Source organism: Lasioglossum baleicum, chromosome 16 (assembly GCF_051020765.1).
Source record: "Lasioglossum baleicum chromosome 16, iyLasBale1, whole genome shotgun sequence".
Taxonomy (NCBI): domain Eukaryota; kingdom Metazoa; phylum Arthropoda; class Insecta; order Hymenoptera; family Halictidae; genus Lasioglossum; species Lasioglossum baleicum.
The window spans coordinates 7,371,144-7,397,305 of NC_134944.1; the positions used below are offsets into that span (position 1 = coordinate 7,371,144).

Genomic DNA, 26,162 nt, shown 5'->3' on the forward strand with positions numbered 1-26,162 from the left:
GACAAGGGAGCAGCTGACAACCACCTTTCAGATAATGGAGTTCGAGCTGGACGGAAGCCTGAAGGAATGGGTAAAGGACAAGCCACTGAGTATCCTGCAGCTGGACCCTGCCGACAGAGCCGTATTACGGATCGCCGGTAAGTACATGTCAATTTTCTTCAACGTATTCGCGATGGGATTTTCAGGACGTATCTCCCCTTGTAAAACGCGATTTAACGCCATTTGTACAGCGCTCGTTCTTCTGGTTTTTATTTCTCAAGTTCCTGGTAAGCGGGTTAACTCTCGTTTCCAGGATCGCAAGGGTGTGGAATTCGCCTATCTGCGAAACAGTGATTTGTACACTGTGGATCATTTTGTCTACGAAAGATTCACAGTATTACGCGAGATGTTTGAATGTTTTGAAGCGGAAGTTCCCGCCTTCGAAATTTCGAATTGCAACCATGGGTTCGCCATCTATGTACTCGCCATTATACTATAAGTGACATTCGACGAGGACAAGTGTCGTCTCGCGCACGTACGCGCACTATTCGTGAACCCGTGTCTCGTGGTAATTGACAGGGTGTACGTAATCGACGAGAATGTGAGCGGGTAATGAGTTGTAAATGAATGGTAATAGCGGCCGGCGACCATCAATCCTCCACCCCGTTCCGTGTGTCTCGGAAGTCAATTAGTCGACGGCTGTCCAGCGCCGTTCAATCGATAAGGACACGCTGAATTTGGGAAATTTTTTGACTCTCGAATTCGTATCGATTCACGGGGGGTACATATTTGCAGAGTTGTCGGATCAGGGGAATCGACTCGAATCGAGGGGGAAAAGTTATCTCCTCTCTGCCAGTGTTGTTGAGCTAGTCACGTGACGTTGTGACAATGGGGAAGATAGAGTGGGGGTATTAATATGTCTAATATATTGCGTGTAATCTTACCGTAATAACTATTACTGCGAATTCACAGAAATTCCAATTAATAAAAATACGCATTTAACCCTTGTGCAGTCAACCGGGTACCCATTTACTGTATTTCTTTTAACTATTTGATAATGTCCCGCTAAAAATATTACAAAATTTCTATGAATGTCCATTCTTTACTCGCTAATATATTAATTTATAGTCTTATGAGAATATGTGCAAACATGTTAAATATAGAAAGGTTTTAAATAATCTATTTTTAATAAATAAATAATCTGTTTTAAATAATCATTTTGGTTGACTACGTAAGGATTAATAAGGGTCACCAGAACAATTTTTCTTCGCAGTTCTGTCTTATCTGTGGACTCTGGGTATTTGTTAGAATTTAATAAAACCGACGCGGGGGAGCGTGAAGTTCGCCGCCGGTTTCGAAACGCGCGCGAAAAAATCGACGCCATCTTGGAAACCTGTCAGTACGAACACCTCGCAGGGAAGCTTAGGAATTTTGTAAGTTTTCTTCGTGTTTTATCCGTCCATTTTATTCGCACAGGACCCTGCTACTATATCTCCGTCGCCCCTGCGTTTATCGGTTTTATTTTTAATTAATATCTCGAACATATATAAATCTTGGCAATCAACGCGGATAAGATTAACCTTGTTGAGTCGAGTATTAGAAGAAACAAGTTGTGTAACGATCTTGATTCGATACTGAAGTTGTGGGAGCGTGGACTAATAGGACAATTAATAGGGTAATTAGTCATTTACATTCATACGTATCTCGCCGTGAAACCGGCGATCGTTCTGAAGTCATGCTCACGTGACGCCGGCCGTCGATGACCATAACCTTGCAACTTGAATTATTTATTTATTACAGCGGTGGACAACGTTTAATGCAATTGACGAGTAACGTTTAGCAAGGATCTGAAGATTTATTGATTGATTATTAATAGACTGCGAATTTTATGCATTTATGACAAAAATAAATAAATCGAATGCGAAACATGATTATGTTAATTTCGAATTTTTGAGACGATTAAAGTTGAAAATACATTTTAATTGACTTGGACAATTTTGCAAAAAGATTCGTAGTCTATTTATATTATAGAAAGACAAAATAAATTTTTGCTTCGTTCCAGTTTCTTGCAATTCAGGTAGAACATTTCATTTTGCCTAAAGATTCGCTGTTTATTTTTCACCCTTTGCACTCGAACAATCTGAATTCCAAAATCAAGATATTTGTGTTTCAACCCACATCATTCTTGTGCTATATAATCTTTTTTACATTGTGCACATCAAATTGAACCTGTTTTCGTATATATAACAGTTGAGCTTTTTACAATTTATAGAATATAGACAAATTTAATAATGTTAAAACTGTTTCGAATAATGTTAAGGCAATTTTTAGTGGCGCCTCAGACTCGCCATTCGAGTGCAAAGGGTTAATATGGTCTGATGGATTTGTGAGAAAATTAAGGATTAATTCTTGGATTTTCCTCCGATGATGATTTGCAATCTGCGACCGCGTTAGAAGGGAATAAATGGATCTGCCGATCGATAATATACTGCGAATCGATGAGAGAGGATCTTCGACCGTTCGCGGTTCGATCGCGACCTTGGTCGAGGGGTGCTGACCAGGAATAGACACTCGAAACCGAGTGCATATCGGATTGCATTCTGCGATCTCGTCTTACCGTGAGAATTTTTGTCGTACGCGTGCGCGCGCGAGTCTCAATCTTCGATTGCTGTACAGGCGAAACGAGTAGCTTTTAAAAGCAACCGGCGGCGTTACAATTTCTCGTGCCTGGACACGCGTCTGTTATGCAAAAGAGCCGTGCATGTGGGGCACGTCCGATTCCACGGAGTTACAGGCTCTGATTCGCGCTCACAAAAGGGGCGTACGCTCGGTTCCGCACCATTTTCGCTCGCCGTGTATCGTTAAAGTGGTCGTTGCTCGATCGACGTAACCGCGGTCTCGCAACGAACTCGACTCAACGTCGATAGAAGATGCAACGTATCCCGGGCACGCGAGCATTAATTGCTCCTAATTATAGCGAGCTATCGGCTCCGGTATCGCGAATGCTCTAGTAACCGACACTCCCGCCGATTTGTCCACCGGAACATCGTACTTTCAAGGAACACAGAGATACCTTATCGAACTATCGGCAATTAAGACGATTCGAACCGCGCCGTAACGAGTCGATTGTCTCCGCGAAATTGTCAATGTTGACACCAGGGTTGCCATATTTTGCGGGAACAGGGAACCAGACCCCTTACCGCTGCGCCCCTCGCCCACTAATGGTGACGCGTCAGAGTGGGAAGAGTGCAAAGACGGGCTCCGCCGCGCAGCTGGGCGAGGGGCGCAGCGGTAAGGGGACTGGTTCCCTGTTCCCGCAAAATATGGCAATCCTGGTTGACACAGCAGGTCCCCGTACAACACGGTAAGAAGACTGTGTACATTCAAGTGGCAGTAAATACAGAGTTATTGTTATTATTCACAAAAATGTGTTTTGACGGGGTTCCAAAATATACACATCACTAGTGTTGCCAGTTCTTTTGCAGGGCTTATCCTCGGTTGGTCGACAACTCATTTCGCCGACACAGCTTTCATCGACGATTTGACCGTGTTGGTGTCGGTCGAACCGTGTCGATGGAGACATTTGTCGACGATTTGACCGTGTAGATAAAAACATAGTGTCGACGAAGGTTTCTTTCGTCGTCGTAACCCCTTTTGCAGATGGACGGATCGATGTACGAAGGCTAAATTTATTCTCTGTACACACAAAAAGGTGTTCACCCAGGTATGTCGAGAAACGATTAGTTCAACAGTATAAAAATAATTAATCGCCAAATAATGTTTTCATCACGTTACACGTTATACCGACATGATAAAAATTTGATTGAACGATTCGTACTAAATGAGTAATGTGTATATTTAGGAAATCATGCGATGCGTCAGGCGATTCCGCGCGTAATGATAGGAAGCGGAAGAAAAAAAAAAGGTGGATCGGAGTGAAGAGGAGGATAGGAAGATGTTCTCGAGGCTGGGGCATCGAACCGTGACCCGAGCACCTGTTGCCGCCTCCACACTCCTAGATTAATGCGAGAGCCGACCTACCCTGCCGCCTCCGCTCCCAACTCGAGCATTACCGTCGCCGACACCGTCGACATAACCAGCGTAGGCATAGCGAACCGATGTAACCTCTCCGTTAAAGATCCCATGGACCGTGACCGCGGTCGAGAAGTTTTCAGCTCGGCCGTGCGAGTTCATCGACGCGGTGGCGACACGGTTGAATCGCCGTTTCGCTCGTTACTCGTTACTCGGCTGTCCGCCTCTCTGATCGAGACCGCCAAGGCGACGCGACCGTCTTCATTCATCGGGACAAGCTTAAACGCGCGCGCGTGCACTGGGTGCACGCTCCCGCACGCGTTCACACTCTCGTCTCCAGGATCCCCCGCGTTCGCGGAAAACCATAAATTTAGCGCGAGGAAGTCGCGCGCGTCGCGAAACGATACTCTCCGCCGTCTGATGCCCCATTCCCGCTAGTCTCCTCCGCGATATACTGCTCGCGTTAATTTAGCTTCCGCCGTGCAGAATCTTTCCACTCTTGCGTCGCCTCTTGTTGCTTGAAAATTGCTACCTATGGCAAGCTTATTCTGCACGCCGATTTCAATGCTTCTGTTCAATGTTCGACAAACAATGTTTTGTAAATATTGCCTATTGTTCGAAGTAAGCGTCATTCTTTCACTGATGCATTTTAAAACCGTAGTCAGATCAAGAGAAGTTAAGAACGCCGATACAGTGGGTGTACAAAATATTCGTGCACTTTTCAAAAACTAATAACTTTTTTATTACTGTACCGAACGACCTGATTTTTTATAATCAATTAGAAGCATCGATTTACGAAATGATATGTGCGAAAAAGATTTTCCAAAAATTATACCTAATTTACAAGGTTAAATGCAAAAATAAAAAAGGCATTTTCCAAAACTTTTTTTACTTGGGTCCTTAATGAAAATTTAAAATATGTGTTTTGTAGATCTATGTTAGTTACACGCATGCTGAACATTTCATTGAAATCGATTAACATACACACGAGCTACAAGCGGTTAAAAATGGTGAAAATCGTAGTTTTCACGACTTTTGATCAGTTTCTGCTTAAAATCCTCAGAATCGTAAATCTTTCGATGCGTGTCGTTTTTTCCTGCGTCAACCGATTTCGATGAAATTGTCAGCATGTGTACAACTAACATAGATCTACAAAACATATATTTTAAATTTTCATTAGGCGGCCAAATAAAATAGTTTTTTAAAAAATGCCTTTTCTATTTTTATATGTAACCTTGTAAATTATACTTTTTGGAAAATCTTAGCACATCATTTCACAAACCAATGCTTCTAATTGATTATAAAAAATCAGGTCGTTCGACACAATTATAAAAAAGTTATTCTGTTTTAAAGGGCGTTCGAATACTTTCGTGGCTCACCGTAGTGGTAACAATCTCAAAACGTTAAATTTAGTGTTTCAAGCATAAACAAAGGTGTCGACCACACTAGCAAACCTTTATTTTGCATTAAAGTAATCATTTCATTGAATAAAAATTTAATTATCCAGTTATGTAGAAAGTGGAGTTCGAGGAATTGAAGGTCAATATAAATTTAATAATAATATTTAGTCGATTTTGGGCTGCAGCATCGGACGAACAGACATCGCAGAATATCGACAGTCGTATCCATTCACAAATTGTTACTACGAGGGCGTAGAGTATCGTATTTCACGCAACAGGTGTGTCAGCGAGGGCGTGTTTGCGATGTCTCGTTTAAATATTAGCAAGATCGTTATCTCCGCGATAATCGTCGATAGCTCGGCGATTATTCGGTTCTCCTTTGAACTTGAAATTCATTTCGAGTCACCCCTGCGCCACTGCTGCCAATGTTGTTGACTCCTATTCTTAACGAGCTGCTATTTAAGATTTGGTACGCGCTCGAGAATAAATCGCTCGCGCGGTCATGGCGTGCGTCGCGAAGTTCAGTGTCAAGTATCGTTGCAACCTTTTAACACTGAACGACGACTGCCAGTCGAACGAAGAGTTGCTTGATCTCTCTCGTTCTCTTCGAGGTCTTCTTTTAGAAGAATCGTGGCGAGGGTCCCTTTTGTTCGTTAAAGGGATAATTCGTTATGAGCTAACACGTGTTCCCTCATGCTCGCCGCGTTTATTGCGACGCGTTTCTCGGAACGAGGCTTCGCTAGCCGCTCGCTAGATGTCCGGAGACACCTGAGGTACCCGAGTCCTCGGGTGCATTCGGTGATTTATAGCGGAAATGGAGAGGGTTTGGGAATTACATTGTCGAAGCGGTTTCTTTTCTGAAGCCAGCTTTACGCGTTGACGCTTCCACTGTAAAATGTTAATAGACTGCTGATTCGATGCATTTCATAAGGAAACTTCGTAGGAAAACAGGTATGTGTAATTCAGAACAGTGAAAACATTAGTAAACATGCTGTTACATCATCTTCAACCTGATAAACATGTTAAATCGATTTCTATTTCGCTCCAGTTTCTTGTAATTCAAGTGGAACATTTTTATTTTGCATAGATACTCGCCAACTGTGACAATTTTTAGACATGCTGCAGAAATCTATATTCTCGACAACTTTTTCCGATAATGTTGAGATTTATAACTGGGGGAGTGAAACTGGAGTGAAATAGATATGGCTGATAGGTCGAAAATAATATCGAACTCTTCGAATGTTTTTACTGTTTTAAATTACGCCTGTTCACTTTTGTTATAAACGCACTAAATCCTCCGTTTACGTCGAAATCGGAAGGTAGGTAGCTGTTCGAGGTACAGCATGTTTTCCGAACGCTAGGCTTCGAGTACCCGCGTCATTGTCACCCGAGACTGGACAAACGTGCCCTTAATCTCCCCCGGCTAATTAGTCAGAGTGCTTCGTTGCCCCGTGACTCACCTGTTTGCGAAACCACAGCCGAGTATCCCCCTCGCCGTCGGCGTAACTTCGAAGCGATCATGGCTGGAGGTTAGATCACCAGGTAGGTTCGTCCGAGAAGTCAAAGTTCCGGCGTTCACGGTCACACTAAATATCTTGGGGAATCCTCGTTTTAATATATATTTCGTGCAGTAATCTTCGGTTCGATCGAGGTACAGTTAGGAATGCGTGAACTTGCCAACGGGGGAAAAGAAGGAGAGGAGAGGTCCGGGAGGGAAAAAAAAATCGAACCAGAGAAAAAATGTTGCCGGGTTGGGGATCCGGGTCAACGAGACACGGCGAACGACGAGCTACACGAGCTCATCGAATATGTAATAGACATACGCTAAATAACGTTAGACAGTGGGAATTTAGCACCCCTGACGCTCGACGCCATCGTCCGTCGAATATCAACGCTGGCAAAACGAGCATTTTTCGCACAATACAGGTCCATGATGAGTAGACTGCGGATTTGATGCATTTATGACAGAAATGGGTATGTACAATTTAAAATAGTGGATCCATGAAAAAGATTTAAGGCCACCAGCGTATAAGTTTCACGTTAATGAGATAATTAAAAGGAGAAAGAAATTTTTATTCAGCCTCTGTGTCTTGCAATCAATGCAAACATTTTTTATTTTGCATAGAGATCCGCGGTCTAATGATGACCTACACTCTATGCAAAAAGAAAGAAGCACCCAGTATAATACATAAAACAATTGTATTGTATTGTACAGTGATTGATTTATTGCATTCAAAATAACACATATATTCTCAGAACTATTCAATGAAACAGCGGAATCCTTTTTCAAAGCTTACTGTCTTCTTATTTGATTTTTTACTCTTTTCTATTAAATATTGCCGGGTGGTTCTCTCTTTTGCACAGCAGTGTGTATGAAATATTGTTCTAATATTTTCATTTTACGAATCTGGAGATTGTAAGGGGGCAGTGTTGGGCAAATTTCCATTTTAAATAATAAATAAACGTGTGATTTTAATTGCAGATAATAACAACTTTTTATTTAAATAATGATAATTTAAATAATTCCGAAAGTGATCTCTATTTAGAAGATTATTTATTATTTGGATTGAGGTGGAAATGAAATAAATAGTTTATGGTCTTCTCTTATTTCTTGTATTGTATACAATGAACACGTGCGCGTTTTTTGTCTGCTATAGCAACCTTCTCAGGTATACCGCCAGTGGTTGGGCCTGTCCGGAGGGCCCAGCTGCCTATAAAAAAAAATACAATTTAATTTATTATTTGTCAATACGAATAATAATTGAAATTGTATTTCTAAATAACAATTACTTTATTATTCTAAGTAATTCATTTAGGCTTGCTCAAATAATAAATAACTATTTTTGCTTTTTATTTGAATATCCATGTAACAAATAACTTATTTAAATTTTTATTGAAATAATTATTTATTTAAATATTGCCCAAAACACTGGCAAGGATGCATCAGTGAGGAATTATTCGACAAATTTATTTCTCTGGATGTACAGGCTGGGGTGGGTCACTACATATCACCACTTCGATTTACACGACTATTATTATTCGTAGTGGAAGATGGGGGGGGGGTATCAAGAGTATAATCAATGTGAAGGTCATTCACTCTTAAATGGAAATATACATATATTTTCCATTACAAATATATTGGGTTGGCAAATAAGTTCGTTCGGTTTTTGCGATTTATTCCAACGTAAAAAACCGAACGAACTTATTTGCCAACCCAATATTATGCCACTTAACTTTGATCTACGAGTAGATAGCTGATCTTAATGACCGTCAACATTGACTATAAAGATTGTATCAATCGCAGAGTTAGACAGATTGCCCCGACTCGCACCGAAAAACCTGTAAATGTTGCCGGATCACTCTCCGAAGCTAGCGGGTTTCCATCGTCGTCGTCGTAAACCACTCGGCGTCAAAATTCCTAAAAATGAGCCAGGGGACTCTAACGGGACCCACGTGCACCGGGTGTAGCTAGTATCTGGCTAGGAGCCGGTGTACCTAATGGGCCCGCTTTTCCCACACGGGAACGCGTGTTCACTGTGAACAGCGTTCAGTGGTTTCGTTGTTGGTTTCGTTAGGTGTCCCGGGAGTCTGGAGTGGTCGTTAAGCGTCGAGTTAAGTGTGGACGCTGTTGACACGGCCGATTAGATGCCGTTCTGCCTAAAGCCTGGGTTCCTCAGAGGTTTAACGCCGCTTTGGACCAAAACGGAGACAGTTTCTGACAAACACCCGGCCTCTCCGGTGTCCCGATCCTTGGCCGAAGATTCTTAGCTTCCTCTTGAAGCGCCAAGCCGCAGATAAGTTCCGCGACTTTATACGACGTGCAGCGTTATCGTTTATCCGGATAAGATAAACATTGGGCGGATCGGGCCTAGAGGCGGCGGACGTTACAGCCACATATTAAACGCGCACATCTGTTACACGGGTCCCCTTCGCGGGTCCTCGTTGGTTAGCATAAACAAGAGACGCCGGATTATATATATATCGGCGACGTTAGGAACGATCAACGACGAAAAAATTAGGTGCATTTGGCCGCGCGCCAGGTCCCCAGGAATTCTCACGCCTCGCGGACCGACCGTCTTGCGCCGCTCTCCGCACCTTCTTCTGCGCCTTCTTCTGCTTAGGGTCATCCCGCTAGAACAGCGCCGCTAGTTTGCCGCGTACGTAACACCTTCGTCTATTTAGTCGACGAACTTAGAAAACATCCTGCTGCATTATCTGATCGAACACGTGTAATACCCGAAGAGGTCCCCGTTAGGACACAATTAAGTTTGAGGTCTCCATTGCGAAGTGTTGGAGAAGGTCTGAAGGGTTTCGAAATTTGTGGAATCTGAGCATTATTCCGTTTTCTGAGCTACGAAACTACCCTTCTGGGGGTGCTTCTCTGGATGTAGTCGAAACTTTGAGGTTAATTAGAATTTAATTTTGCTATAATTTTTTTCTCTATATTTCTATAAGTTCTATAATTTTTATAATTTTTATATTTCTACAATTTCTATATTTCTATATTAATTTTCTATATTCGTATAATTTTCATAATTTCTATATTTCTATGTCAGTATTTCTATAATTTCTATATTCGTATAATTTTTCTATTTCTATTATTTCTATATTCGTATAATTTTTCTATATTCGTATAATTTTTCTATTTCTATAATTTCTATATTTTTATAATTTTGCTATAATTGCTATATTTCTATCATTTTCAATAATTTTCTATAATTTCTCTATTTTTACATTTCTATTTTTCCATAATTTCTACAATTTTCGTAATTTCTATATATCTACAATTTTTATAATTTTTATATTTCTACAATTTCTATATTTCTACAATTTCCATATTTTTACAATTTCTATATTGCTACAATTTCTATATTCGTATAATTTTCATAATTTCTATATTTCTATAATGTCTGTATTTCTATAATGTCTGTATTTCTATAATTTCTATAATGTCTGTATTTCTATAATTTCTATAATGTCTGTATTTCTATAATGTTTTTATAGACATTTATGTCTGTATTTCTATAATTTCTATAATGTCTGTATTTCTATAATATCTATAATGTCTGTATTTCTATAATGTTTTTATAGACATTTATGTCTGTATTTCTATCATTTTCATAATGTCTGTATTTCTATAATTCCTATAATGTCTGTGCTTCTACAATTTATATGTCTGTATTTCTCTAATTTCTGTATTTCTATATCTTCACATTTCTACAATTCAGTCTTTTAGAAACGCCCGCGTAGAACTTCTTGACGTTCCAACGTCAAATCGACCGCGATCTCATAAGCGACGACAAAAGAACAACCGAGCGTCCGTCGACGGACTTAGGGTCGAAGCGTGTACAAGTGCTTCTCCGATGACTCTACCCACGACAGTTCATAGTTCGCTTCTTAATTAATTTCGAGAAATTGCTGGTCGAATTCGTGATCCGATTTCAAATTCCAAACAAGATAGGCGCCCCGTTCGAGGCGATAACGAAACGACACACACGGAACAGTACGATATATACCGAGCGATTGTGGCAATATCAGACTGTATGTATAGCTGCGTTCTAGATACGAAATCAGGGAAGTTCGCGGCCGATTCAATTATTTCAGGAATCGTTTTATTTTAGAATCGATTGTCCGTTTCTCTAAGTACCCGCGATAACCGTGATCTAGATTCATGAATATTTTCTTGGTGTGTGAGCTTATCACGAGGTTGCCGAGTGGGTCTCGATCTTTTTTCCTGCTACAATCTCGTTCGGGAAAGGGAGGGGATAGGTGAGAACACGGTCGAGCGTTAGATCTAGCTAATTGGTTATAGAACCTCGTTACCAGAGTATACGTTGAATTAGACGTTGCCATTCTGTGTTACTATACGCTCTTGTAAATCTCTGGTGATTCGGCGGAAGGATTTAACTTCGACGATTTATTTGCTGGCGATAATGCTTGAGCAATTTGATCATTACTGGTTTTATGGCGCAGCGAATAACGTAGGAACTTCCAGGTTTACTGCTGGAAAAAATTGGTTGTTAAATGCTTCAGGTCCGCGATAATTCCTAGTGATTGCTGCTCGTGAACAGCTACCATTCGTCATTTCCGTCGCTCCTACACATGTACAAGTGTGCCGAGTTGGATACTGAACAGTCGATTATTGGACTGCGCATTTTTTATGCATTTTTTACCACGTTTTTATTAGCTCGCTTTCTTGTCTGTTTGTTTGTCTGTCTGATCGGTACAAATTTTGCAATTGATTTTCATCTAACTTCCCGATGAGCTGTAGACTTGACATTTTAAACATAGCTCAGAACTGGATGACAATGCAATATTTAAAATTTTTTTTAAGAAAGCCTATGAGTTTAGGAGATGTAAATTATTAAATTTAACCGTTCCACCTTTCCGCGCGATGCGCGGTAGTACGTGATCGCGTTCAGCGATCCCCACTCCGCGCTACAGCGCGCCCTACTCCACTGCGCGTTCCCACTCCCACTCATCCCCACTCCACTGACTGAGGTCAGTGTGGTGTTTCGTTCATTCAGTTCCATTTCGGACAATTTCGGACGTTGTCTCTCGGAGTCATCCCCTCATTCTACCTCGCGTAATTCCATATCTCTTGTGTTTCTATATCTTACTATTTCCAGTATTACTGTATCTTGCGTTTCATCTAAAAAAGACTAAAAAGTAGAAAATAAAAATATATATAGAAAAGACTTTTTAAAAACCACGCTTATATTAAAATGCACTAAAAAGGAGGAAATAATTTTTTCAGACATTAGTGACTATAAATAAAAGCGTGAAGCGCCCACGAAGATTACGTCAGTATAGTTTAGCGCTCCAGGCTTTTATTTATATGTAGTCACTGTCTAAAAAAATTATTTTCTCCTTTTCAGTGCATTTTAATATAAGCGTGGTTTCTAAAAAGTTTTTCTATATAATATATATTTTTCTATTTTAGCGGAACGCTTACGTTAATCGATTTGGCCAGCTTATCGATATCTGAGAAAAAAATACGGGAGTTCCCGTCGGTTTTTCAAGTGCGATGCCACTGCAGCGATGATCCGGTGGGTCGCGAAGGGATTGTTGGAGGCCTGTCTGATGGTTCGCGACCTGCCCTACGAACCTGTTCGTAACGGCAGCGATTCTGCGGGCCAGGTCGCTGTCAAAAGCGACCCAGCTGTCTCTTGCATGTCCCTACCACGGCGAGATCAACCTGCGGTGTCCCTAGGTGCTCTCTCTAGCCCCGTATCACGAATCCCCTCCACGAGGGTCACCGTTGTGCCGGTTTCTCACCCCTTGAGTCCCCTATCGGCTCGGTTATTATTCTCTCTGTCTGGCTGGTGGAGAAAGTGAAGGATGAACGGAGCCGCAATGGCGGGGCACGCCGTGGCCCGGCGAGGTGAGAGGCGCAGAGAGAAGGAGTGGCCGTGGAGGAGAGGAGAGGAGAGCGAGAGGGGTTCTGGAACCTCTTTGGCTGTTTGGTAGAGGTAGCCTGGGTGGGCGGCAGTTGTCCAGGCCGGCGCAGTCTGTGTCGAGGCGACGTGCTCTACACGACGGAGCGGCAAATCGCGTCTTCTCCAACTCGCAAGCCGCTCGCTCGCTCTTTCCCTCCCTTCCTCTTTCTCTCTCCTCCCCCTCTGTTTCTCCTCTCTCATCTTCATTCTTCTCCTGCGAGCCTCCTCCGTTTCGTTCTCCTTGCGCTCGCGACCGTCGCCATTCTCTTACGTTTCATCCTTCTCCTCTTAGCCTCCGACGTTGTGCTCTCTCCCTTCTGGTTCCCCACTCCGGGTCCTCTCTCCTGGCTTATCCTCTAACTCGTTGCTCCTCTTTCCTCGGCCCATTCATCCTTCTCGGGTCCACCTTTCCGTCTTTTTCCACGGCACGGAATTTCTCTCTCCGTCTCTCTTCGACAGCCGGGTGGGACTCTGTCCTCCTCTCGAGCGGAGCCGAGCCGAGCCGAGAGCTTATACTGCTACCTGGCCGTGTTACGGCAGGGTTCCGGATACGCGAGTCGCGTCGACTTCGTCAACGTTGTGTCGTCGGTGCGCGCGCGGTGTGTGTCGCTCCGCCACGGAATTCCAGTGCCACGTCTTGAGGCACGGTCGGTCGGTCTTGTTCGTGTGTGTGTGTGTCTCTGTACGTTGTCAGTCTGTCAGTCAGTCAATTCGTTCTTTCTCTCTCTCTCTCCCTCTACTCCGTGTCCTCGGTGTTGTCGCGTACGTTCAATTCCTCCTACTACTTCGCTCTCCTTCTCCTCGTTCGCTTCGTATCGCCTACCTGTCCCCGTCCTTTTCGCGGACCGATCCCCAGGTTAATCGCGCGGCCGACTATATATCGAGTGACGGAAACCACCGTGCAAACACACAGGTGATAACGAGTCCTCGTCTCGGCGACGACCGTCGGACAACGAAACGACGCTGAACGAGAAGCGGTTCGGATTCCTCGCGGGTGTTCTTGTCGCGCGTTGACACGTGCGTTGCGCGCCGCTCCCCGTCGTCGTTTCCACCTCTGGTGCGGGCTACGGACGTGCGAAATTTTCATACTTCTCTGTCTCGCTCCTTTCATCGACGCACCCGCGGACTGCTTGGACCTCCTTCGACCATTCGCTGACACCCTCTGAAGATCCTAGCAGGTCCCAGAAACGTCTGATAAAACGGATCGGTGGCTTAGTACAGCCACTGGAGTGTAAAGATCTGTCTAGTAAGATCTAGAGGCGCTGTCTTTGTCTGCGGCGCATCCTTCAAGAGTTTTCTGAAACAACTGCGGACAGTATACCAGCGAAAGGTGTGATCGGAATAATTTGATCAGACTCCGGTAGGCATTCGCCGAAATTCTTTCGAACCCCCGTGGCCCGACAGCAAAACACGAGGCGTTCGTGAGTCACGCTCCGTTCCACCGTGTGTGCCACCATTCTGCTTCTTTCTTTCTTTCTTTATGTTCTCTCTTTCTCTCTCTCTCGCTTTCGTTCTTCGTTTGAGGAATAATGGAGCTTACGATCGGTTGGAATCGCTTCGGATACACACAGACCTCCGAGAGTGTACGTTAAGGTATTTTAGGGGTGATTTTATGGGGGAGGGGCGACCCGAAATCGCGTGAGAACGTTCCCGCATTGTCCCGGTGACATACCAATGTTGCGCAATTACCGTACGTCGCCAAGTTTCGGCTTTGTTGTGGGCACCCCTTGCACTGCGAACTTGTGACCTCGACTCTGGTGTTTATATCGAATATTTTACGTTCTACGTTGCAACTGCCGAGCCCGATGAAACGATCTTTTGTGTTACGATTAGTACACAGATTTGAGAAATTCTTTTCTCCTACAATTCGCGAAGTTATCGAAATTATTTTCTCTCATTGTACTTGAATTCTCAGTGAAATTGAATTTAGTGAATTTGAAAAGTTATAGAAATATTAGAATTCTTTTTTCTCTCAATTTATACGAGATTGTAGAAATTCTTTCTTTTAGGATTCGTGAAGTTGTAGAAATGGTTCGAGAAATTTTGTTCTCATACAAATCGTGAAGTTGTAGAAATCATTTTTCTTAACATTCGTGAAGTTATCGAAATTCTTTTCTCTTATTGTTCTTGAATTTTTAGTGAAATTGAATTTACTGAATTTGAAGTTATAGAAATATGTATATTTTCTTTTATAGTTCGTGAAGTTATAGAATTCTTTTTTCTCGCAATTTATGCAGTTGTAGAATTTTTTTTCTCTCTATTTATGAAGTTGTAGAAATTTTTGTCTCTTAGTATTTTCGTGAAGTTGTAGAAATTTCCCCGTGAAAAATTCGTGAAATTATGGAAATGTTTTCCTGCAATTTGTGAGGTAGAAATATCTTCTTGAGAAATTAGTGTGCACTCCTGCACTTGAGTATCTGCGTTTGAGAAATCAAAGAATTCGATCCTATTATTATTAGAAATGGATATACACGTTTAGGACTCGGTAGAGTTGATTACACTTCTTATATAAGAAAAAGAGAAGCGTTCTGCGAAGAGCGAGAGCGTCAAGTACCCATTGCTACAGTGTTTCCTATCTTCGTCGGACACAAACAAACCGAGCTACACACTACAACCGTCTCTTTCGCTCTTTAACTGGAATGACTCGTTCTTGCCATTAGCGCGTCGCGTTTGTTGGTAATCACGAAACGGCATCGAGTCGAAACGGTGAGGCGTGTCACGGCGATTCACCAAATAAGAAATACGTGTAACGATTTCGTGTTCATTCAAGATTACGATCGCTTCAGCAACGCCTTGTCCCTTTCCCCTCAACCTGTCTAGCCACAGTAAGTTAGGGGACGTTCAAAGTTCGGTTCAGTTCGTAGAATTCCCATTCGGAGCCGGCTGAGTTCGTGGGACCGTTTCGTACCCGTTTCGTCCCGTTTGACTCGTCTTCGAGCCGACGATTCGTGGCCTCCAGGAATTCGGTCTCGACCGGGATCGAGGCGAAACGAGTCGTGAAAAGATGGGGAGAAGCGGTCGAGATGCACGAGAGATCGAACGATGACGCGCGGTTCTCGATCCCCCGATCGACTTCTGCCCCGTTATCCCTCGCGAAAAGGTATTCGGGCGTCCGAGAGAAATCTGGGTCCTGGAACCTGCAGAAAAATCGCAGAGTTTCCGAGATGGTTCTAGAGCTTGCAGAAAAATGGCAGCGCTCCCAGAAAGGTTCTAGAACCTGCAGAAAAATCCTGGCGCTTTCTCAAAGCCACTAGAGTATTTTAGTATTGTAAAACGGTTTGCGAAGTCATCGACTAGAACGCCAGAGAGGTTGTAGAAAAATCGTAGGGCTTTCACGAAGGACATACAGCTTCTACAAAAAATAGTAGGGCTTTCACAGAAGTCGTACAGCTTATGGAAAAATTGTAGGGCTCTCACAGATATCGTGGAGATTACAGAAAAATAGTAGGGCTTTCACGGAGGTCGTACAGCCTATAGAAAAATTGTAGGGCTTTTACGTAGGTCGTAAGAGCTGATAAGAGCGATAAGAACAATGTAGGGCTCTCACAGATATCGTAGAGTCTATAGAAAAATAGTAGGGCTTTCACGGAGGTCCTACAGCTCATAAGAATAATGTAGGGCTCTCACAGAAAAGTAATAGGGCTTTCACGGAGGTACTACAGCTTATAGAAAAATTGTAGGGCTTTTACGAAGGTCGTACAGCTGATAAGAACAATGTAGGGCTCTCTCATAGATGTCGTAGCGTCTACAGAAAAATAGTAGGGCTTTCGCGGAGATCGTACAGCTTCTAGAAAAATTGTAGGGCTTTCACGAAGGACGTACAGCTTATACAAAAAATAGTAGGGCTCTCACTGATATCGTAGAGTCTACAGAAAAACAGTAGGGCTTTCGCGGAGATCGTACAGCTTCTAGAAAAATTGTAGAGCTTTCACGAAGGACGTACAGCTTCTAGAAAAATAGTAGGGCTTTCACGAAGGACGTACAGCTTATAGAAAAATTGTAGGGCTTTCACGAAGGACGCTTATACTGTAGAGTCTACAGAAAAATCGACAGTTGGTCTCGCGAATCGTTTTGTGGCCTTGGTGGGAGATCGTGGATTCTCGAACAAACGAGGGCGCCTTCAAAAAAGACTATAGATCCAGGAGAAACATTGAGAAAGTGTCTAGAGAACCGTTCGGCGTGGTGGGAGACACGAAATTCCTCGGATGCGACGCGTTGCATCTCGCCCGAGGAACCGTTTGCTCAGCTGTACGTGCTACCGTCGGGTCTGCTAGAAGGCGGTGTTCTCGCGGCGAGGTGAATAAGAAGAAAGTCGTTTTCATCGAATACGGGTATTGCGTAATAATTGCAGGCCGACGCGACGCGACAGGACAAGACGCGACTCGGCCGGAGAGCTCTATGACAAACCGGCTCCGCGAGACACGGCGATCACGTACTTCTCAGAGCGTACTCTCCGCGTCTCTCAGCCCTCGTCGTCTCTCTCTCTGCTCGCGGTGTGTACCTGGAATTTCTTAATTTGGTCCGATCGACCTATTCTCTGGCCCGAATCGGTCGTAGCCTCTGCACTCTTCTCTCGCCGTCTCGAGCCAACGAAACCGAACAGAACGATCGTTTCGCGGGCCCGACGAAATTTGGAAAACCGTCTCGAAAGTGGAACGACATTGTCCTGAAATTCCGGCTACCGGGGCCGATTGATCGCGACTCGACGAGGGAACCAAGGTCCCCTCCTGCTCCGACCGGAATGCAGATTAATCGCGGCCCGCGATATACTTATCGTTCGCCGCATGAATCACCGATTTCAGTCGGATCCGAGGCTGTTTTCGCGCTGGAAAGTTTGATCGCCGACCCGTGAACAACCAGCAAACGACACACCTTGTTTTTTCTGAGATATCGGGTCGACAGATACGCGTGGGAGCCAAAGCTCTTCCCTTCGTACTGGGTTGCGTATATTCATGTTGATTTGTTGACCATCCGACTTGGAATATTTCTATCGGTTTGTGCATATGGGACTGAGATGCGACTCGTAGAACACTGTTAGTAATCTATATGACAAGAAGAAATTTAATGGATAATTTTTTGGATAACGTAGCAATTTTTAATAGCGCCTTAGAGACGCCATTTTCCTCCTATATTCTTCAGTTTATGCATATGGCACTGATGCGACTCGTAGAACACTGTTTAGGAATCTATTAAATGCAAAGATATCTAATGGAATATATTTAGGATAATGTAGCAATTTTTAACGCTAAACCTACCGAGGCTTAAAAGTAACTGGTACATGTTTACTTATAAAAATGACAAGATTGATTTTATTGAGACTTTGTGCAGCTCCTATTGTAGTAAATTAGTTCAGTAAATAACGTCTAGAAAATATGTTGGAAAAATGCATTTGATCGGAATTGCGAAGAACAATAGCAAAATTGGTTTTTACGACTTTCATTCCGTTAACTTGTATAAATTATATTTGTATAATTATTATGTTTACGAGTTATGAACAATCAAAAGTGATAAAAATGGCAATTTTTCAAGATTTTCGGCCTTAACACTTCTGATCGTTTATAACTCGTAAACCAATTAACCGATTTCAATGAAATTGTCGTGTATAATTTATACGAGTTGACCGAACGTATCTTTTAAATTTCTAATAAAATTAAATTTATTGGCCCAGCTAAAAAAGTTGTAAAAATCAATTTTTACAAATTTTTTAGACGTCATTTACTAAACTAATTCTTCTAGCCTTACAGAGAAATTGAACTTTGATCCATTCATAGAAAAGTTATTCTGATTTAAAGTGTGTGTGACCAGTTTTGCTCCACTTGCAAACAATTATTTCTTATGAAATCATTTTTCATTTCATATTTTAGGGATGAAATCTTAAAATTAAAATAGATTGTTCTCTGCTATATATTTCCGTTGATTATCGAATTCCTACAGGCTATTTCGAATTTTCCCCGTTTCCGACAATGATGCCCCTGTCGCAGCCTCGGCCCAATCTTGCTCTCCTTCTGCTCGCTCGGTCCCCACCTCGGTATCCGCGACCTCCGTCGCGTTCAAGCCGAAAGCCGTATTTGGTTGTCGAGTTAACAGACCCGCGAAAGTGCAAGTGAGCTTCGAGAGTCACGGCGCAACAAACGACGATTTTCGCATGCATCGACCCGAAGGAATCGTTTCGTCAAAGATTCCAAGATTCCGTGGCCTTGCGTATCGTTACTGTCCTCGGACGCTTTCGAAATGTACGCCTTCTAAAATTGCGCAACAACTAGAATTCCATTTCAAATTCAAATCGGGAGACACGAGCTTGTCCCGTGAATCCTGTATCGGAGACGTCGCCGCGAGACTCGAATTTACAGGGCAAGGGGTTAATTGGTCAGCTGGAGAAAGAATCGAACAAATGTTTTTCTTAATTCACGAGTCTGGCGGCAGCCTCGGAAACCAGTTTGAGTTGCGTCGCGAACGACGCTAGACCGAAACGACGCAGCTCGTCGCCGGAGGTGGGCAACAGTAATATTTATAAATTATGGAAAATGAATAAGAAATCGTCAGGGTCCTACATTTCGCGTTGCCAACAGGGTACTCATTTACTGCGTTTCTTTCAACTGCTTGTTAATGTTCCTCTAAAAATATTACAAAATTTCTTGGATGCACATTCTTCGCTCGCTAATGTATTAATTTGTAGTCTTAAAATGAGAATTTGTGCAAATGTGTTCAACGTACAAGGTTTTAACCCTTTGCACTTTAATGGCGACTCTGAGGTGCCAGTAAAAATTGCCACACCATTATTCGAAACAGTTTTAATATTATTAAATTCGTCTGTTTTCTATAAATTGTGAAAAGCTCAATTCTTACATGAGAAAACTGGTTAAATTTCATGTGCATAATGTAAAAGAGATTACATAGAATAAAAATGATCTGGGTTGAAAGAAATGTCTCGATTTTCGAATTAAAATTGCTTCGATTACACAGGGTTAAATAATCTATACATTTTGGTTGGCTACTTTAGTGAATAATGATTATTGCTGTACCATTAACCACAGTATTGTTTACATTATTAAATACAGGGACCATAACTGTTATAACCAAAAAGAAAAACCTCATAGAATAACAAGTATTTCATCGACTAAAATCGTATTGGTTACAAATAAGAATTGTAAGTAACCGAAAATTTTTCTCTTTTTGGTAAATGTTGTCGTTGAGTGAAATTTATTTCGATCGTCCATAACAGTTATTCGATGAGATAAATTTATTTCGATCGCTCAGGACAGTTATTCAATGCAAACGTTTTTTATTTTGCATAAAGATCCGCAGTCTAGTTATGAGCAATCGAAACAGTTTTTCTTCATTGATAACAGTTATCTAGGAGGATTTTTGAACACTAAAAACAGTTATTTGTAACCAAAAAGTATAAGAATCGATATTTCTTAATCACTTTGTTCTTCGAATTTGTTTCTTCATATTTTGCATACGTTATCTTAAACTTCAATAATAATCAACTTCTTATTAATGATTTTTATCGTAGAAAATTTTACATAACTGTCATGTTTGGTCTCTGATTAAATATGTTGGTATGAGGTATTACATCAAGTTCATATATCCATAAATTTTCATATTCAAACTCATGTAAAATGAACAAAACCGTATACAATGGAATTATTCACGGAAGAAGTGTTTAATTGTCGAGTTAAAATAGCTGCGAATGCAAAGGGTTCAAATTTCCATGGCAATTCGAATAAAAATTGAATAACGCCGTTCTATCGCCGAAAAGAAAGAGCGGATCCGCTCGGCTGGCTGGCTAGCGCCGCGGGAAAGGTCGTCCGGGGATTTACGGGGCCCTCTCGCGAATTCCATCCGCGGAGGCCATCCTCAAGGACAAGGCATCCTCGTGAATCGGAGGCGGAGAGTTCGTTCTTTCGAGACGATCTCTCCGCTCTCGCTGTATCAAGTTCGAGGCTGAGTGAGGACGCGGCTGGATGCTCTCCCGTTCTCTCGCTGTTAAAGGTCGCGATCCGTAATCGATATTCCACCCTCTAGTGTTACTATAGCACGGTACGCCGAAAGAGGAGTCAAGCGGGACGCTTCTGACACACGTCGAAGGTCGGTCGAACACGGAAAAGTCTCGCGCGATGATTTCCTGTCTTCTCGGAAACTCTGACGACAGCAACACGATATTCCGACGCTGTCAGTTATACGATATCTGTGCTTATGGTTGCAGCACTGAAATTGGCACGGGCTGCGATATCATCTCTCAATATGTATTAGGGACGGCCTTCGTGCAGGAAAGCTACGCTCGCGCATTTCTCTTATTGGACGAATTTGGGGTGTTACTTGTACTCTGCGCCGATTCTCTCTCGACAATTGCTAGACGAAAGTCTGTTACGACCGGGGTAGAGCTTCGGGTCAGGTCACCCTCCAGAGAAAGACGAGAACAGACGTGGTGGTGGGCCTCGAAGGACGAAGAACTAAGGGCGATGCGAAAAGTGGAGGCCCTTAGTTCTTCATAGGCTCGGGCACCAACTGCATAGTAGAGGGGCGGTCCATTGAACGTCCCGGGGGTGGGTGTTCACGGGATTCGCCCTCGGTTCTAGCCTCCCCCTTTAACAAAGAAAAAAGATAAGCTCTACATGAATTGCAACAAAGTGTAGCGAAGCACAAAGTTGTTTTCTCTTTTAATACTGTGGCCCACAAAACTGTTCGTACGCCCTTTAAAGCAATAACTTCTTTTTATAATTGTACCAAACGATCTGATGATTTGTGAGCAATTAGAAGCATTGGTTTACTAAATGATGTGCGAAAGGACATTTTCCAAAAATGATAATTTACAAGGTTACATGCAAAAATAAAAAAGGCGTTTTCTAAAACTTTTTTTATTTGGGCCCTTAATGGAAAATTTTAAATATATTATATGTTTTGTATAGGCTATGTTTCTATAGGCTGAAAATACATAATGCACCAATATTTTTAAATTGCTCTAACATCTTCGTTTTAAACGACAGCTACTCATCTTCGTGATAAATGCATTCCAGTTCGGGTTCAATGAATGCCGATAGTGCACGAGGAGGGTTGAAAAGTGGTGGCTCGCGAGGGGAGGAAGATTTCGCGGTTTCGATCGACACTGTAACAGGGAAGGAGGAAGCGCGTGCACGAGGGATCGAGGAATCGGAAGATTGGGGGATCTCGGAACTCGGATCGGATCGGATCGGTATAAGTTGGACGGGCGTGGAGGGGCCGGCTCGGCGGCATTCTTGCGGCACTGTCGAGGCGAGGCGCAGCAGTATAACGGGTCCGTGTACCCGGCATGTACCCGGCCTCTCTCGGAGGACTCTGGAGAGCTCTTGGAAGCCGAGAAGACTCTCTCCGGCGCGTATAGTTCGGTCAACCTTGAGCAGCACGCGGTCGAAGCGCTATAACGAGTGGCGACTTCTTCTTCTCCCTCGCCCCCTCGTTCTCCTCGACCCCACGCACATCCCTCGTTTCGCGTTTTCACAAGCGTTCGCCACCGATTCTCCAACGGAAACCCCACCTATCTTAACATCTCGTAACGATTGCTCCAGCTGGAGGACTATCACGAGCCTACTCCTCCTCCGCGTCTCGCAATTGGTCCATCTCCGTTCACTTGAGTCGATCGTACGCGTTGCTCAGGAAGTTGGGAAATTCAGAGAAGCGTAGCCTGGGGACCAGTGTCTATGTTGGTTCGTCGTATTATGTTTACAACGAAGAATACTGTGTGCATCATTGCAGTGTTGTGGGTAGATACACAAATTTCAGAGTTGTGAGGTCTCAAAGGCCACGGAGGTTGAAGGAAAATCGTGTGGTTTCTACAATGATTGTAGAGCATTTAGAAAAATCGTGGGACTTCCTCGAAGATTATGGAGTATTTAGAAAAATCGTGGGACTTCCTCAAAGATTATGGAGCGTGTAGAAAAATTGTACAGCTTTCGCGATGGTCATAGAGCGTTCAGGAATATCGTAGAGCTTCCTCAATGAGCGTATAGAAAAATTGTAGAGCTTTTGCGACGGTCATAGAGCCTTCAGGAAAATCGTAGGGCTTCCTCAAAGATTGTGAAGCATCTAGAAAAATTGTAGAGCCTTTTCGACGGTCATAGAGCGTTCAGGAAAATCATAGAGCTTCCTCACAGATCAAAGAGTGTGTAGAAAAATTGTAGTGCTTTTGTAGCGGTCGTAGAGCTTTCAGGAAAATCGTAGAACTTTCTGGAAAATCGTAGAGCTTTCTGGAAAATCGTAGAGCTTTGAGGATAATCGTAGAGCTTTGAGGAAAATCGTAGAGCTTCCTCAAAGAGTGAAAAGAATTGTAGAGTTTTCGCAGCAGTCGTAGAGCTTTCGGAAAAATCTTGAGGCTTTGGGGAAGGTGGTAGAGGCTGTACGCGTTTATGTGAAATTTGAAACAGTGAAAAGACTGGCAGAATTAGAGGATATTAACTGATCCTGTACAGTCGGCCTTCTACCTTGAAGATGTTGCTATGTGTTTGCTCTTGGTTCAGACCAAGGGTTGGCAACCGAGGCTTGTTTGCTGAATGCCAGGTGTTACTTTAGGGTTCGAAACGCGTGGGTGCGAAACGAGTGAGTCATTTCGAGCGTTGCTCGCTAATGGATAGATCGAGGGAGAGAGAGAAACAGAAAGAGAGATAGAGTGAGAGAGAACGAGAGACAGCGTTAAAGGAAAGCGAAAGCTCCGATCGCCGGAATAAGGACATTTCGTATGCAGTGATATCGGTTCGGTGGCAGTCGTCGAGACCGATAGCTACCTTTCCACGATCTCGCTGTAGAAGGCCGCGTGCCGAGAGCCGGTCAACGAAAAGATCGTAGGAGGTGCTTGGCCAGGTGGGAGAAGGGAACGCGGATTGTCGTGATGTCACCCGACTTCATTCGTCTCTTATGAATCGTTTTCTTCTTAAGGCGAGATTAACTCACCACCCGTTGCATCCTCTGAGTCGTTGCCACGGCGAGATACCCTGAGCCCCATTAGGCTCGGCGCTGACGCTTCAAAGCGCGGGGGATCCTGGGTTTAATAGCTCTTCTATTTCAAACGTTGACCGTACGGCAATAAAAGGAATTTTCGGCGTTCTCCTCGATTCCGTTCCCTGAGTAATCGTTGTAAAATATATCTATTATTTCGCTGGTCGACGTCACACTCGTCGGCAACGACATAACTTGCGAGAACAAGTACAAGTAGCATTTCTCAACCGTTCTAAATAGGTTAGCAAGTTCGTAGCAAGCAGGTTGTGAAATAAAAGAGAGCACTTCTGACCACAAACCATTAATCACAGCTCTCGACGGAGAACATACCGAAAAATTGATATTACACTTAATTTCGGCAGGGATGGCACGAATTCATAGTGCACGAATGAACAAATCTAGAGCCGTATTAAAAGTTTGACAGGAGAGTTCAGAAAAGTTCGAGCAGAGGGTTGAGGAGGGTGGGCGAGCAGCCAGTGCAGCCAAGGGCGGCTGCAAGCTGAGCTTCTGTTGCTTGATTTTCGCGTTCTCGTTTTCCGATCAGCAATCGCCGATGTGTGACTTCGTTGGCGCGTGTTACGTGCGAGCTGCGCCGGTGTGTAGCAGGCGCACGCTTTCTCTCGAACTTTCTACACCGTCGTCGTCTAAGCAACGGGACGGACACGTTGGTCAGAAGCGGAGGCCGCCTAACACCGCGTGGCGCGTGACACGCGCGTTACTCTATTTTCTATTCGCATCTAATTCCGTCGGACCAGACGGAAAGCGAGAGGAATCGGGCCGTGGCGGGCCGAGACGGGTCGCCGACTCCAAAACCCGACCATCTTTTCTCTATAACTCTCTACGATGCCCCGTAACCACCGTCTCTGATCGTCACTTCTCTCTTTTGCACCCTCTTCGACCCTCTCGCCGCCCTCGTTCATCCAATTAACTTCCCTCGGATTTTCGGAGCGCCGTTAACCTTTCAGCTACGGCGTCCCGCGATTATCATCGGTGGACTGCGGATTTTATGCATTTATGACTAGAATGGGTGGGTGTAATTTCAAACTATAAAGAGATTACAAGAATATATAAGAGTATCGATACATTTCTTACAACTTACAATTAATAAAACCATTAAAGAGAGAAATTAATTCCTGTTTGGTTCCTATGCCTTGCAATGAATGCATACGATTTTTATTTTGCATCAAGATCCGCAGTGTGATCGTCAGACTTGGGTTGAATTTAGATCTACAAATGGCTATTTTAAATTTTTATTTCGACCAATGTTTTTAATCAATTCTTCTTATAAATTACCTAGCATATTTTAAGAAATTATTCGTTCTCGAAGGGTGGAATACTTTCGTGGCTGACTGTGTATTAATTTCCTCGAAGAAAGATTTTTCTTTTTTGCTATGATATTCTGAAAGATTAATCATTTCTAATCTCTTGAACTATGTATATACGAAATAAATAGCGCAAGGGGTTAAATGTTTTTAATCAATTCCTCTTATAAATTACCTAGCATATTAATCCTAGTAACTTCTAAAAAAGACTGAAGCTGTACGAACCAGTTTATAAAAGTTCTTTTGGAGAAGACTTTCTTCTCTTTCCTACGAAATTCTGAACGATGAATTTCTAATCTCTTGAACTACGAAATAAATAGTGCAAGGGGTTAACACATTACCGACCGGTGATTATTGCATAATTTTGAAAAATCTATGATACATGGCTAAACACTTTTTAATGGAATCTTCAATAGCAACAGCAATTTTCATTGTGAACTAACAAGTCACCCTCAATAGCGTTATCTAATAGTTTCATTTAAGATTGCAGTGTAAAAGAAAATGTCTATGCTTTCTTTTGGTGCAGCAAAATTATTGAAAATCCTATTAATAGGCTTCCGGTTGGTAAAGTGTTAAGAGCACCAGTCGAAACCTTGATCACCACCCTGTCTGATGTTCCCATTCTCTGCTCGCTATAGTACGTAGCTGAAAACTCGGGACTGAAGGGTTGGATAAGGGTAGAACCGCGTGGAAGTCGAAGTGAACCGAATTGCCACAGAAGCTCCATTACCGAGAGCACTGTGTTGTGTAGCCATAAGGTGTGTTGCAATTCCTGTTGCTGGTTTTCGCTCCGATCCAGAAGACGACACCCACATGCCATTGCTTCCATTACCATATGCGGAGATCCCGATGGTCTTGGGTTTCCCGTGTGGCAGGGCCGTGTCTCTCAGTCACCGGGCGTCTCGTGGACCGTCAGTTTGGTAGATCGGTGCTCGCTGCTGGTTCGCTGTTCTCTGTTTGCTGTTCGCTCGGATCGACGGTCGCTGGTTCGTTCACTCGTTAGTACGATCGCCGACTCG

At 43.1% G+C, this 26,162-nt stretch overlaps 1 long non-coding RNA gene across 1 annotated transcript in view; it reads left to right on the top strand.

The window, feature by feature from the left end:
• The window catches only part of LOC143217243 (uncharacterized), a 27,804-nt gene continuing 1,642 nt past the window's right edge, over nucleotides 1–26,162 (top strand). Inside the window, exon 1 of the long non-coding RNA XR_013010755.1 lies at nucleotides 1–137. This is a non-coding gene — a long non-coding RNA (uncharacterized LOC143217243). The remainder of the gene's footprint in view (nucleotides 138–26,162) is intronic.